This window comes from Phyllobates terribilis, unplaced genomic scaffold (assembly GCF_046119375.1).
Source record: "Phyllobates terribilis strain yellow unplaced genomic scaffold, ASM4611937v1 Scaffold_5__5_contigs__length_657084704, whole genome shotgun sequence".
Taxonomy (NCBI): Eukaryota; Metazoa; Chordata; class Amphibia; order Anura; family Dendrobatidae; genus Phyllobates; species Phyllobates terribilis.
In genome coordinates, this window is record NW_027362765.1 from 442,987,501 (window position 1) to 443,003,073 (window position 15,573).

The window sequence follows — 15,573 nt, forward strand, 5'->3', positions numbered from 1 at the left end:
CGAAATCCTGCCGACTACGCCAAAAGTTGACGCGCCCCTGGGCCTGCTGTGTCGCGCAGCGTCTCGCGCACGGGGGCTTACCCGGAACCGGATCAGATGAGGGTTGTAGTCTCCGAGTGGCGGGGACCCGGTCCGTGCCCAGGGAGTCAAACTCAGTGTGTGGCAGTCTTGATAGGTGTTATTTGAGTGTCGACTACGCCACCCGTTGATTTGCAGCTATGGAGCTGCCGCTGCAGGGCAGACCGCTGAGGCCGGTGTAGAATTGTGCAGCGTGATAGTATAACCCCCAACGGGAGGGGTATGGCCTCAGGGCAGCCGACGTGTAAGATGGGGGTAGCAGGAACCACTCAGAGACGGTGCGGTGTAATTCAGGGTCTTTACTGGTAACAACGATAGACCCTCCCGGAGTACTTGCTAGCGAACGGGGCCTGGTCAGTCCTTGAGCAGATGGGATCTCCCCTGGCCAGGCTGAGTTGTAGGCCTCCCAAACTGACTGTACTCTTCTGGCTACCTTGCTAGAAGCGGATATAAGTAGCCCACGTCCCTGAGTGTGCCGTGTGGTGCTCACCCGTATGGCCGGTGACTCGGGGCCTTCTAATGGCTTCCGCTCCACGATGGCGGTGCTGGTCCCACGCGTGTGACCTTGCCTTCGGGTTTCTGGGCCTGAGGACCTGAAATCCCCTGCCGGTCGGCTTCTGCTGCTGGGTAAGAGTTAGTCCCCACAGCCTCGGACGCCGGGTCCGGTAAGAAAGCTTCTCAGTCAGGGCGAGCTCTGCAGCTGCCAGCCCCTGACTTGTAGTAGTATTGCTCCCACTGAGCTTCTGCTGTTTCTTCCTGTGACTGTTTCTCGTCTCTACTCTCCTTGACTCCTAACCCTGCCTCAGCCCCGGGTTTATATAGGGGAAGTTCTTCCCCTCCCAAGACTGGGCAGGAGGTGTGGCATGCATAGGATCCCTGACCAAGAGACCTCCCACCTGCTCTCAGACATAACATTACATTACTGTGGGAAACCAGACCCCTGGGGTGCCACATTTACAGTAGAAAAGAATCATCTATATCATTATGTCATCATTTGCTAAGTACATCTCTGCTCTTACATGATCAGGGTGGTGGTCTTCTCCTGATCATCATTTTCGGTGATCTCATATCTACAGTACATAAAACATCTCATGTAAATGTGCAGGTAACGGTGCGGATTAGGGTCAATATTCACAGTGAAAATATACCAATAAAATCATACTTTATAAGATATGCACTAAAAAGAGCAATACTTAAAACCAACACAGTACTCAAACAAGAAATGCTCCAGGGGCCGGGTGGTGATCCCTAATGGAAAACTACAAGTGTAACATCTGACGATGTGGGGTCCCAAACTGACCCTATTATATATCCTACCTAACCACGGGGGTTGCCATTCTAGAAAACGCAAATGGCGCTCCTGCTCAAAGACTGGCCCCAATAATCCCTAATGGCCCAAAGGGGAACAGGTCACAGTTGTTAAGTCAAAATACAGAAGGGTGATATCAGGATACAGGTATATTACCCACACAGGCAGACAGATATGCTGATAGCTGCAAACTAACATGGAGTCACATCCTCATTAAATATAAAGGTGAACTAGATTGATTTGTGCAAATCCAAACAGTATAGAGCAAGTTCTCATATATGGCATTAAAAATTATTGTAGCCTAAATGACAAAGCCCCAATCAGCACTAAACATATTGTAACCAAATCACTCAACGCGTTTCCCCTCCAGCATCAGAGGATCTTCAGGAGAGAACACAGAAACAGATCTGCAGCAAAAATAGGTAGAGATATAAAGACCAAAGGACTTCACTTATTTCAATGGATTTCAGTAACCACAGGTCCAATGGAGAGTGGGCTCCTCATAGAAGCACATATCAAAGAATATATCCTCCGAAGGTGAATGGCCCCATAGGAAGTGTGTGCCACAACTGTGGAGCTCTGTTCCTTAAGTGTGTCCAGGACCGGATGTGGTGAGCCCCCTTACCCTGGAGAAGGGGGTCTCTCCCTCATATCTCATAGAGGGAGACTGGATACCATACAACAGGGGTCTCAAACACGCGGCCCGCGGGCTGCATGCTGCCCCTCCGGCTGATTCTTGTGGCCCGCAGGCACAGACTCCGTAACTATCGCGGCTCTCTCCAGCTGCCGCCGACATCAGCGCTGTAATGCAGTGTATTGCCGCGCAGAGACCGGCTCTCTGCACAGCAATACCAGTGCCAGCCATATTGCAGACATGGTCCCCCATCCAGATCCCCCATATTGCAGACATGGTCCCCCATCCAGGTCCCCCATATTGCAGACATGGTCCCCCATCCAGGTCCCCCATATTGCAGACATGGTCCCCAATCCAGGTCCCCCATATTTCAGACATGGTCCCCCATCCAGGTCCCCCATATTGCAGACATGGTCAGTTGTCTGTTCTCCTTTACTACACACAGGCGATCATCAGATCAACTGTGTGTAGCAGAATTCCTCACTGGCTATGAGTGCCGACTGCTGGGTGGCACTCATAGCAATCTGGCAATGACAACCGCAGGGGTCTCCTGCAGACCCCGGTTTGTCATGCCAAACCATCGGCGACCCGCAGTCATGTGATGGGATCACCGATGGGCGGAGCCAACCTTGCGTTTCCGATAAGTGCGAGTTAACAGGTAAACAGCCGCGGGTGGATCGAGATTCCACCCGTGGCTGTTGCGGGCATATGTCAGCTGTATAGATCAGCTGACATGTGCCCGGAAAGGTGCGGGCTCAGCACCAGAGCCCGCGCTAAACAGGGGGTTGTGATGTGTGTTGTACTATTACGGCAGACGTCATAAAGGGGTTAAACCCGTACAGCACACTGATGGTACACTAACTCCATCCATGAGCTGTACGTGTTTATCACGGACCCATAGACTTGTATTGGCCATTGTCATCCGTGCTGCCAGAAAAAACAGACCTGTCTCCATGTGCTTTGCAAGGACACCCGGTTAGGTTATAACGGGTACCGCATTTACTCTTCCGGGGTGGTGCCGTGTATACACCAATTGTCTCTGTTGATACATTTTGTAATATCACAAGGTAGTTTTCTGTCCACAGCATGGATGTCTATACCTGAGGGACTGTCGGGGCCTATTCCCTCACACATACTACCAGGACGATCCTTTTCAAAAACAAGAACAACCATGTAATGAAAGAGAGTAGTAATTATACTGAGGATTCATTCCAAGCCTGTGTTTTATGGTCGGGGTACATAATGCATTTTCCGGACTGGCTGCGAGTCTCCTCACCCGAACCCAACAGCTTCATATGAGCCTGAGGATGTGGAGTGTGGGGTCCGGAGATTCACAGTCGGACTGGAAATCACGGTCCATATAGCCTTAGGGCCGTTTCACACTGCGTTCTTCACCACGTTCACTCGGGGCTTGAGTCCGAACCCCCCGCAAAACAGGATTCGTGCATATGCGCCGACAGGGCCATTTACTATAATGGTGCAGATAGGACCATTGACTCTACCTTCACCATTATAGTCAATGTCACTGTCAGCGCATATGACCGAATCCTGCTTTGAATTTATTAAGCCTGTGAATTAATATTCAACAGATGGGAGAAAAGCAGCACGAGCCTATAATACTGTGTGGATGGGGCCACGGTGGGATTTGAACCCACAACCCAGAGCTGCGCCCATCACTAAGCTCTGAGCCACCAAACCTGTAGGAAAAAATTGTGCTTTGGCTGAGACCACTTCATGTCTTGGAGTCCCTGGCAATGTCCTGCCAGCTACATATGTGGTGGGCAAGCCACATAGGAGAACTCTCCGATCTGCCGCCTATCTATCCTATCTATCTTCTGATAGATATCTGGCTCGCTGGCAGATGCTTTCTCTATGACACTACCATGATCTCTGCACTGCACCCGATTATACAGGTAAACCTCAGTGACCTCTAAAGTGACCTGCTGACAGTGACCCCGCCCCTTCTGACAGTGACCCCGCCCCTGCCGGCAAAATGTCCCGCCCCTGCTGAATATTTAGGGCAAATTTGTTGAAAAGTTGTTGGTTTTGCCACCAGCTCATTTGCATATGTTGGTGAGCGAGCGCTCGGATTGGCTGGCTGTGGAATGCTGCATCTGCAGCCATGTGATAGACCGGAACATCATCCTGACAGGACAGGTCGCTGCACGAGGGATACGGGGTCACAGATTAAGGAAATGGGGCGTAACACAAGGCTGTATTTACCCCATGGCACCTTAGAGCGGGTGTCTAGGTCGGCAGACTGCAGGGGGCGACGTCAGCATGATTGAATAAACAAACATGTATTTCCGCTGCTTCACCGCTGGACCGAGCGTCAGTATTGCCGATGATATTTGGTGGGATATCAATCCATCATCTACCACATCCTATACATAATCTAGGGCAGGGGTCTCAAACACATGGCCCCCTCCGGCTGCTTCTTGCGGCCCGCAGGCACATAGACCCCGTAACTATCGCGGCTCTCTCCAGCAGCCACCGACATCAGCGCTGTAATGCAGTGTATTGCCGCGCAGAGACCATCTCTCTGCACAGCAATACCAGTGCCAGCCGCCGGCCTATCAGAGGCCAGCAGCTGACATTGGCGTCCCAGCACAGCGGCGTATGACGTCACTGCCATGCGCAGATGTCAGCGGCTGGCCTCTGATAGGCCGGCGGCTGGCACTGCTATTGCTGTGCAGAGAGATGGTCTCTGCGCGGCAATACACTACATTACAGCGCTGATGTCGGCGGCTGCTGGAGAAAGCCAAGATCGTTATGGGGTCTGTGCCTGCGGGCCACAGGTGAAGAAAGGACGCAGAGGGAACGGAGGACAGGTGAGAATCTTTTTTTTTTTTTCTCTGTCGTGTGAAATACACCACAGGGGACCTGTGCTCAGTATGGGGGGGGACACTGTGCTCAGTATGGGGGGACAGGGACCCTGAGCGCAGTATGGGGGGACGGGGACCCTGAGCGCAGTATGGGGGGACGAGCACCCTGAGCGCAGTATGGGGGGGACGGACCCTGAGCGCAGTATGGGGGGACGAGCACCCTGAGCGCAGTATGGGGGGGACGGACCCTGAGCGCAGTATGGGGGGGGACGGGGACCCTGAGCGCAGTATGGGGGGGGACACTGAGCGCAGTATGGGGGGGGACGGGGACCCTGAGCGCAGTATGGGGGACTGGACGGGGACCCTGAGCGCAGTATGGGGGGGGACGGGGACCCTGAGCGCAGTATGGGGGGGGCTCGGGGACCCTGAGCGCAGTATGGGGGGGACGGGGACCCTGAGCACAGTATGGGGGGGGCGGGGACCCTGAGCGCAGTATGGGGGAGATGAGGACCCTGAGCGCAGTATGGGGGGGGGCGGGGACCCTGAGCGCAGTATGGGGGGGCGACGGGGACCCTGATCGCAGTATGGGGGGGCGACGGGGACCATGAGCGCAGTATGGGGGGGCGACGGGGACCCTGAGCGCAGTATGGGGGGGCGATGGGGACCCTGAGCGCAGTATGGGGAGGACTGGAGACCCTGAGCGCAGTATGGTGGGGGATGGGCACCCTGAGCGCAGTATGGGGGGGGGCGGGGACCCTGTGCGCAGTATGGGGGGGGACGGGGACCCTGTGCGCAGTATGGGGGGACGGGGACCCTGTGTGCAGTAGGGGGGGCAGCCCTGTGCGCACTATGGGGGGGGACCTAGATGGGGGACATGTCTGCAACATGAGGACCTGGATGGGGGACATGTCTGTGAGATAAGGATCAGGATGGGGGACCATGTCTGCAATATGGGGGACCTGGATGGGGGACCATGTCTGCAATATGGGGGACCTGGATGGGAGACCATGTCTGCAATATTGGGGACCTGGATGGGAGACCATGTCTGCAATATGGGGGACCTGGATGGGAGACCATGTCTGCAATATTGGGGACCTGGATGGGAGACCATGTCTGCAATATGGGGGACCTGGAGGGGAGACCATGTCTGCAAGATGAAGGACCTGGAGGGGAGACCATGCCTGCAAGATGGGGGACCTGGAGGGGAGACCATGTCTGCAAGATGGGGGGCCTGGAGGGGAGACCATGTCTTCAAAATGGGGGACCTGGAGGGGAAACCATGTCTGCAAAATGGGGGCCTGGAGGGGAGACAATGTCTGCAAGATGACCAGTTCAAAAGGCGTATAGAAAATAAAATGGTATCACTAAAAATGTCACTTTGTCATGCAAATAATGCGGCCCCCCAAATTAAATGTTTTTCCGTGTGACCAGCTGAGTTTGAGACCCCTGATCTAGGGTATATAATATACACAGGGGCAGACATATCATTGGTGATCACAGGGGCCACTTCCACCGATAAAAGCATAGGGGCCCGTGTGTGTATAGACTTCTCGAATGGCACCAGTCCCGTTAATTCACGTCCGTGTTTAAACTCTGATGTGTGAAGGAGGCCTTAGGCAATAATAATATATATATATATATATATATATATATATATATATATATATATATATATATTGGCGCTAGACCCCCTTCACACATCAGTGTTTAAACACGTACGTCAAATAACTGGACTGGTGCCATCCGTGTTATTCATCCGTGTCTCCGTTTTTACCATCATTGTAGTCATCAGTGTTTTTCCAGTATGGATAAAGAAATGACAAAGCTTCTCCTATACTTCACAATGTTATCCCCTTACTGACCAGGCCATTTTCCGATTTCGCGTTTTTTCGTTCCCCTTCTTCCCAGAGCCAAACTTATTTTGTTTTTCGGTCAATATGGCCGTATGAGGGCTTATTTTTTGAGGGACGAGTTGTACTTTTGAATGACACCATTGGTTTTACCATATCGTGTACTTTAAAACGGGAAAAAAATTCCAAGTGCGGTGAAATTGCAAAAAAAGTGCAATTCCACAGTTGTTTTTTTGGGTTATTTTTTCCATGTTCACTAAATGCTAAAACTGACCTGCCATTATAATTCTCCAGGTCATTAGTTCGTAGACACCAAACATATATAGGTTATTTTTTATGTAATTGGTGAAAAAAAATCCAAAGTTTGTTAACAAAAAAATGGCGCCATTTTCCGAGACGCGTAGCGTCTCCATTTTTCAGGATCTGGGGCAGAGTGAGCTTAGTTTTTTCCCACCGAGCTGACGTTTTTATTGATACTATTTTGGGGTAGATCCGATGTTTTGATCGCCCGTTATTGCATTTCATTTAAATGTTGCGGTGACCAGAAAAACTTAATTCTGGGGTTTTTAATTTTTTTCTTGTTACGCCGTTTACCGATCGGATTAATTCTTTTTTACATTGATAGATCGGGCGGTTCTGAACGCGACAATAACAAATATGTGTATATGTAGCACCCCGAGGGCTCGGCTGCTACAGGGGTATTGCACCTCAAACCAGAGGTGTGATATTCCACTCCCGGGTAAGGATGGAGTGTGGACCAGGGCTCAGTTAGCTGCATGCACCACACACACCCCATTTCCGCGGGACAGCTCAACGGTGCTCCCACAGAAGTGCAGGCACGACAGCATCTGTCCCTGGCTGGAGTGGGGAGGGGAAAGTACACCCAGTGATGTAGGAGCAGATAGGGGTTGGGTCTCTGGGCATAGGTAGGAGCCCATTGGTTGCTAGACACCTGGGCTCACACATAGAGGGAAGTATATAAGGTGGGCACCATCTTAGAACGGGGTTCTGTTCAGACAGACAGTCAGAGGAGAGAAGGAGTTCAGCCAGAGAGGGCTGACAGGGAGCTGTGGCTCAGTCTGGGCCCAGCTCCACGAGGCAGGCCTAGGGTGAAGGCCGGAGCCAGAGAGAGAGAGAACGGGAACAGAAAGGAACAGAAAGGAAAGAAGAAAAGGAACTTTAAGAGAGGCCCAGAGACACGAGAGAAGAAGGAACCCCATAGGCCCAGGAGATTGCGGGTGACGGGTTGGCAGAACAGGGTACCGGAACCCAAATTGGTGGAGGCAATAAATTCCTCAGCCAAAGACCGGAGGTTGTGACCACAACTTGGTGCGACTCCTCACTACATCCACCATGAAAGCATACCACATAGGGTCAGGGAAACCGGAGATAAGTTTTGCCAAGAGAAGGCCTGAGGAAGCTGGACAAAGGTGGGTCACTGGTGGGGATGGCCAGGGAAAGGAAGAGAAGGGAGCCCTGTGCCACGCTCTGGAATTGCCTGGGAGTTGGTCGAGCCCCTTGCCTGGTGGACGCAGCACGGCTTGGGCAGTCACCGCCGGTACCGAGGTGACTAGGACCAGTAAAGAACTGTGAGTAAATCATTGGAAACTGCAACCACACGTCTTTGTGTTTCATCGCCGCACCAGCACCATCAGTACTGGGACGCTCACACCATCACTCTCATCATCCACACTAGCTTCCCTGAGGCAATACTTCTCCCGTGGGGAGTCATCCCATACTTGGCTGCGCATACAGCATCAGCCTCAGCGGTCTGCAGCGCAGCGGCGGTCCCCACTGACCGCCATCCACGGGTGGCGTAGTCGGACACTTGTTATTACACTAAGACTGCCACTGAATTGACCACCCTGGGCACGGACCGGGTCAGCGCCACGGAGACTACAACCCCCAGCGATCCGGCTCCGGGTACTCCCTGCACAACACAGGCCCAGGGGGGCGCGTCATATATTTGTTTTTTTTATTGTTTTATTTTGAATGGGGTGAAATTCAAAATTTAAACTTTTATACTTTTTTTTCAATAACATTTTTTTTTACCTTTTGCATGATTCAATGTCTCCATGGGAGACTAGAAGCTGCAGTTGTCTGTTCTCCTTTACTACACACAGGCGATCATCAGATCAACTGTGTGCAGCAGAATTGCTCACTGGCTATGAGCGCCGACTGCTGGGTGGCACTCATAGCAATCTGGCAATGACAACCGCAGGGGTCTCCTGCAGACCCCGGTTTGTCATGCCAAACCATTGGCGATCCGCAGTCATGTGATGGGGTCACCGATGGGCGGAGCCAACGTTGCGTTTCCAATAAGTGCGAGTTAAATCCGCTGTCAGAGATTGACAGCGGCATTTAACAAGTTAACAGCCGCGGGTGGATCGAGATTCAACCGGGGCTGTTGCGGGCATATGTCAGCTGTATAGATCAGCTAACATGTGCCCGGAAAGGTGCGGGCTCAGCACCAGAGCCCGCGCTAAACAGGGGGTTGTGATGTGTGTTGTACTATTACGGCAGACGTCATAAAGGGGTTAAACCCGTACAGCACACTGATGGTACACTAACTCCATCCATGAGCTGTACGTGTTTATCACGGACCCATAGACTTGTATTGGCCATTGTCATCCGTGCTGCCAGAAAAAACAGACCTGTCTCCATGTGTTTTGCAAGGACACCCGGTTAGGTTATAACGGGTACCGCATTTACTCTTCCGGGGTGGTGCCGTGTATACACCAATTGTCTCTGTTGATACATTTTGTAATATCACAAGGTAGTTTTCTGTCCACAGCATGGATGTCTATACCTGAGGGACTGTCGGGGCCTATTCCCTCACACATACTACCAGGACGATCCTTTTCAAAAACAAGAACAACCATGTAATGAAAGAGAGTAGTAATTATACTGAGGATTCATTCCAAGCCTGTGTTTTATGGTCGGGGTACATAATGCATTTTCCGGACTGGCTGCGAGTCTCCTCACCCGAACCCAACAGCTTCATATGTGCCTGAGGATGTGGAGTGTGGGGTCCGGAGATTCACAATCGGACTGGAAATCACGGTCCATATAGCCTTAGGGCCGTTTCACACTGCGTTCTTCACCACGTTCACTCGGGGCTTGAGTCCAAACCCCCCGCAAAACAGGATTCGTGCATATGCGCCGACAGGGCCATTTACTATAATGGTGCAGATAGGACCATTGACTCTACCTTCACCATTATAGTCAATGTCACTGTCACTGTCAGCGCATATGACCGAATCCTGCTTTGAATTTATTAAGCCTGTGAATTAATATTCAACAGATGGGAGAAAAGCAGCACGAGCCTATAATACTGTGTGGATGGGGCCACGGTGGGATTTGAACCCACAACCCAGAGCTGCGCCCGGAAAAAATTGTGCTTTGGCTGAGACCACTTCATGTCTTGGAGTCCCTGGCAATGTCCTGCCAGCTGCATATGTGGTGGGCAAGCCACATAGGAGAGCTCTCCGATCTGCCGCCTATCTATCCTATCTATCTTCTGATAGATATCTGGCTTGCTGGCAGATGCTTTCTTTATGACACTACCATGATCTCTGCACTGCACCCGATTATACAGGTAAACCTCAGCTCTATTTATGTGCCCGTGATGGCAGAAACTTTTAACTTAGGGAGACTTAAAAAAAAATATATCTAAAGTGACCTGCTGACAGTGACCCCGCCCCTGCTGACAGTGACCCCGCCCCTGCCGGCAAAATGTCCCGCCCCTGCTGAATATTTAGGGCAAATTTGTTGAAAAGTTGTTGGTTTTGCCACCAGCTCATTTGCATATGTCGGTGAGCGAGCGCTCTGATTGGCTGGCTGTGGAATGCTGCATCTGCAGCCATGTGATAGACTGGAACATCATCCTGACAGGACAGGTCGCTGCACGAGGGATACGGGGTCACAGATTAAGGCAATGGGGCGTAACACAAGGCTGTATTTACCCCATGGCACCTTAGAGCGGGTGTCTAGGTCGGCAGACTGCAGGGGGCGACGTCAGCATGATTGAATAAACAAACATGTATTTCCGCTGCTTCACCGCTGGACCGAGCGTCAGTATTGCCGATGATATTTGGTGGGATATCAATCCATCATCTACCACATCCTATACATAATCTAGGGCAGGGGTCTCAAACACACGGCCCCCTCCGGCTGCTTCTTGCGGCCCGCAGGCACATAGACCCCGTAACTATCGCGGCTCTCTCCAGCAGCCACCGACATCAGCGCTGTAATGCAGTGTATTGCCGCGCAGAGACCATCTCTCTGCACAGCAATACCAGTGCCAGCCGCCGGCCTATCAGAGACCAGCAGCTGACATTTGCGTCCCAGCACAGCGGCGTATGACGTCACTGCCATGCGCAGATGTCAGCGGCTGGCCTCTGATAGGCCGGCGGCTGGCACTGCTATTGCTGTGCAGAGAGCCGGTCTCTGCGCGGCAATACACTGCATTACAGCGCTGATGTCGGCGGCTGCTGGAGAAAGCCAAGATCGTTATGGGGTCTGTGCCTGAGGGCCACAGGTGAAGAAAGGACGCCGAGGGAACGGAGGACAGGTGAGAATCTTTTTTTTTTTTTCTCTGTCGTGTGAAATACACCACAGGGCCCTGTGCTCAGTATGGGGGGGGACACTGTGCTCAGTATGGGGGGACAGGGACCCTGAGCGCAGTATGGGGGGACGGGGACCCTGAGCGCAGTATGGGGGGACGGGGACCCTGAGCGCAGTATAGGGGGACGAGCACCCTGAGCGCAGTATGGGGGGGACGGACCCTGAGCGCTGTATGGGGGGACGAGCACCCTGAGCGCAGTATGGGGGGGACGGACCCTGAGCGCAGTATGGGGGGGGACGGGGACCCTGAGCGCAGTATGGGGGGGGGACACTGAGCGCAGTATGGGGGGGGACGGGGACCCTGAGCGCAGTATGGGGGACTGGACGGGGACCCTGAGCGCAGTATGGGGGGGGACGGGGACCCTGAGCGCAGTATGGGGGGGGACGGGGACCCTGAGCGCAGTATGGGGGGGGGGTCGGGGACCCTGAGCGCAGTATGGGGGGGACGGGGACCCTGAGCACAGTATGGGGGGGGCGGGGACCCTGAGCGCAGTATGGGGGAGATGAGGACCCTGAGCGCAGTATGGGGGGGGGGGCGGGGACCCTGAGCGCAGTATGGGGGGGCGACGGGGACCCTGAGCGCAGTATGGGGGGGCGACGGGGACCCTGAGCGCAGTATGGGGGGGCGACGGGGACCCTGAGCGCAGTATGGGGGGGCGATGGGGACCCTGAGCGCAGTATGGGGAGGACTGGAGACCCTGAGCGCAGTATGGTGGGGGATGGGCACCCTGAGCGCAGTATGGGGGGGTGCGGGGACCCTGTGCGCAGTATGGGGGGGGACGGGGACCCTGTGCGCAGTATGGGGGGACGGGGACCCTGTGTGTAGTAGGGGGGGCAGCCCTGTGCGCACTATGGGGGGGGGACCTAGATGGGGGACATGTCTGCAACATGAGGACCTGGATGGGGGACATGTCTGTGAGATAAGGATCAGGATGGGGGACCATGTCTGCAATATGGGGGACCTGGATGGGGGACCATGTCTGCAATATGGGGGACCTGGATGGGAGACCATGTCTGCAATATGGGGGACCTGGATGGGAGACCATGTCTGCAATATTGGGGACCTGGATGGGAGACCATGTCTGCAATATGGGGGACCTGGAGGGGAGACCATGTCTGCAAGATGAAGGACCTGGAGGGGAGACCATGCCTGCAAGATGGGGGACCTGGAGGGGAGACCATGTCTGCAAGATGGGGGGCCTGGAGGGGAGACCATGTCTTCAAAATGGGGGACCTGGAGGGGAAACCATGTCTGCAAAATGGGGGCCTGGAGGGGAGACAATGTCTGCAAGATGACCAGTTCAAAAGGCGTATAGAAAATAAAATGGTATCACTAAAAATGTCACTTTGTCATGCAAATAATGCGGCCCCCCAAATTAAATGTTTTTCCGTGTGACCAGCTGAGTTTGAGACCCCTGATCTAGGGTATATAATATACACAGGGGCAGACATATCATTGGTGATCACAGGGGCCACTTCCACCGATAAAAGCATAGGGGCCCGTGTGTGTATAGACTTCTCGAATGGCACCAGTCCCGTTAATTCACGTCCGTGTTTAAACTCTGATGTGTGAAGGAGGCCTTAGGCAATAATAATATATATATATATATATATATATATATATATTGGCGCTAGACCCCCTTCACACATCAGTGTTTAAACACGTACGTGAAATAACTGGACTGGTGCCATCCGTGTTATTCATCCGTGTCTCCGTTTTTACCATCATTGTAGTCATCAGTGTTTTTCCAGTATGGATAAAGAAATGACAAAGCTTCTCCTATACTTCACAATGTTATCCCCTTACTGACCAGGCCATTTTCCGATTTCGCGTTTTTTCGTTCCCCTTCTTCCCAGAGCCAAACTTATTTTGTTTTTCGGTCAATATGGCCGTATGAGGGCTTATTTTTTGAGGGACGAGTTGTACTTTTGAATGACACCATTGGTTTTACCATATCGTGTACTTTAAAGCGGGAAAAAAATTCCAAGTGCGGTGAAATTGCAAAAAAAGTGCAATTCCACAGTTGTTTTTTTGGGTTATTTTTTCCATGTTCACTAAATGCTAAAACTGACCTGCCATTATAATTCTCCAGGTCATTAGTTCGTAGACACCAAACATATATAGGTTATTTTTTATGTAATTGGTGAAAAAAAATCCAAAGTTTGTTAACAAAAAAATGGCGCCATTTTCCGAGACGCGTAGCGTCTCCATTTTTCAGGATCTGGGGCAGAGTGAGCTTAGTTTTTTCCCACCGAGCTGACGTTTTTATTGATACTATTTTGGGGTAGATCCGATGTTTTGATCGCCCGTTATTGCATTTCATTTAAATGTTGCGGTGACCAAAAAAACTTAATTCTGGGGTTTTTAATTTTTTTCTTGTTACGCCGTTTACCGATCGGATTAATTCTTTTTTACATTGATAGATCGGGCGGTTCTGAACGCGACAATAACAAATATGTGTATATGTAGCACCCCGAGGGCTCGGCTGCTACAGGGGTATTGCACCTCAAACCAGAGGTGTGATATTCCACTCCCGGGTAAGGATGGAGTGTGGACCAGGGCTCAGTTAGCTGCATGCACCACACACACCCCATTTCCGCGGGACAGCTCAACGGTGCTCCCACAGAAGTGCAGGCACGACAGCATCTGTCCCTGGCTGGAGTGGGGAGGGGAAAGTACACCCAGTGATGTAGGAGCAGATAGGGGTTGGGTCTCTGGGCATAGGTAGGAGCCCATTGGTTGCTAGACACCTGGGCTCACACATAGAGGGAAGTATATAAGGTGGGCACCATCTTAGAACGGGGTTCTGTTCAGACAGACAGTCAGAGGAGAGAAGGAGTTCAGCCAGAGAGGGCTGACAGGGAGCTGTGGCTCAGTCTGGGCCCAGCTCCACGAGGCAGGCCTAGGGTGAAGGCCGGAGCCAGAGAGAGAGAGAACGGGAACAGAAAGGAACAGAAAGGAAAGAAGAAAAGGAACTTTAAGAGAGGCCCAGAGACACGAGAGAAGAAGGAACCCCATAGGCCCAGGAGATTGCGGGTGACGGGTTGGCAGAACAGGGTACCGGAACCCAAATTGGTGGAGGCAATAAATTCCTCAGCGAAAGAGCGGAGGTTGTGACCACAACTTGGTGCGACCCCTCACTACATCCACCAGGAAAGCATACCACATAGGGTCAGGGAAACCGGAGATAAGTTTTGCCAAGAGAAGGCCCGAGGAAGCTGGACAAAGGTGGGTCACTGGTGGGGATGGCCAGAGAAAGGAAGAGAAGGGAGCCCTGTGCCACGCTCTGGAATTGCCTGGGAGTTGGTCGAGCCCCTTGCCTGGTGGACGCAGCAGGGCTTGGGCAGTCACCGCCGGTACCGAGGTGACTAGGACCAGTAAAGAACTGTGAGTAAAGCATTGGAAACTGCAACCACACGTCTTTGTGTTTCATCGCCGCACCAGCACCATCAGTACTTTGACGCTCACACCATCACTCTCATCATCCACACTAGCTGCCCTGAGGCAATACTTCTCCCGTGGGGAGTCATCCCATACTTGGCTGCGCATACAGCATCAGCCTCAGCGGTCTGCAGCGCAGCGGCGGTCCCCACTGACCGCCATCCACGGGTGGCGTAGTCGGACACTTGTTATTACACTAAGACTGCCACTGAATTGACCACCCTGGGCACGGACCGGGTCAGCGCCACGGAGACTACAACCCCCAGCGATCCGGCTCCGGGTACTCCCTGCACAACACAGGCCCAGGGGGGCGCATCATATATTTGTTTTTTTTATTGTTTTATTTTGAATGGGGTGAAATTCAAAATTTAAACTTTTATACTTTTTTTTCAATAACATTTTTTTTTACCTTTTGCATGATTCAATGTCTCCATGGGAGACTAGAAGCTGCAGTTGTCTGTTCTCCTTTACTACACACAGGCGATCATCAGATCAACTGTGTGCAGCAGAATTGCTCACTGGCTATGAGCGCCGACTGCTGGGTGGCACTCATAGCAATCTGGCAATGACAACCGCAGGGGTCTCCTGCAGACCCCGGTTTGTCATGCCAAACCATTGGCGATCCGCAGTCATGTGATGGGGTCACCGATGGGCGGAGCCAACGTTGCGTTTCCAATAAGTGCGAGTTAAATCCGCTGTCAGAGATTGACAGCGGCATTTAACAAGTTAACAGCCGCGGGTGGATCGAGATTCAACCGGGGCTGTTGCGGGCATATGTCAGCTGTATAGATCAGCTAACATGTGCCCGG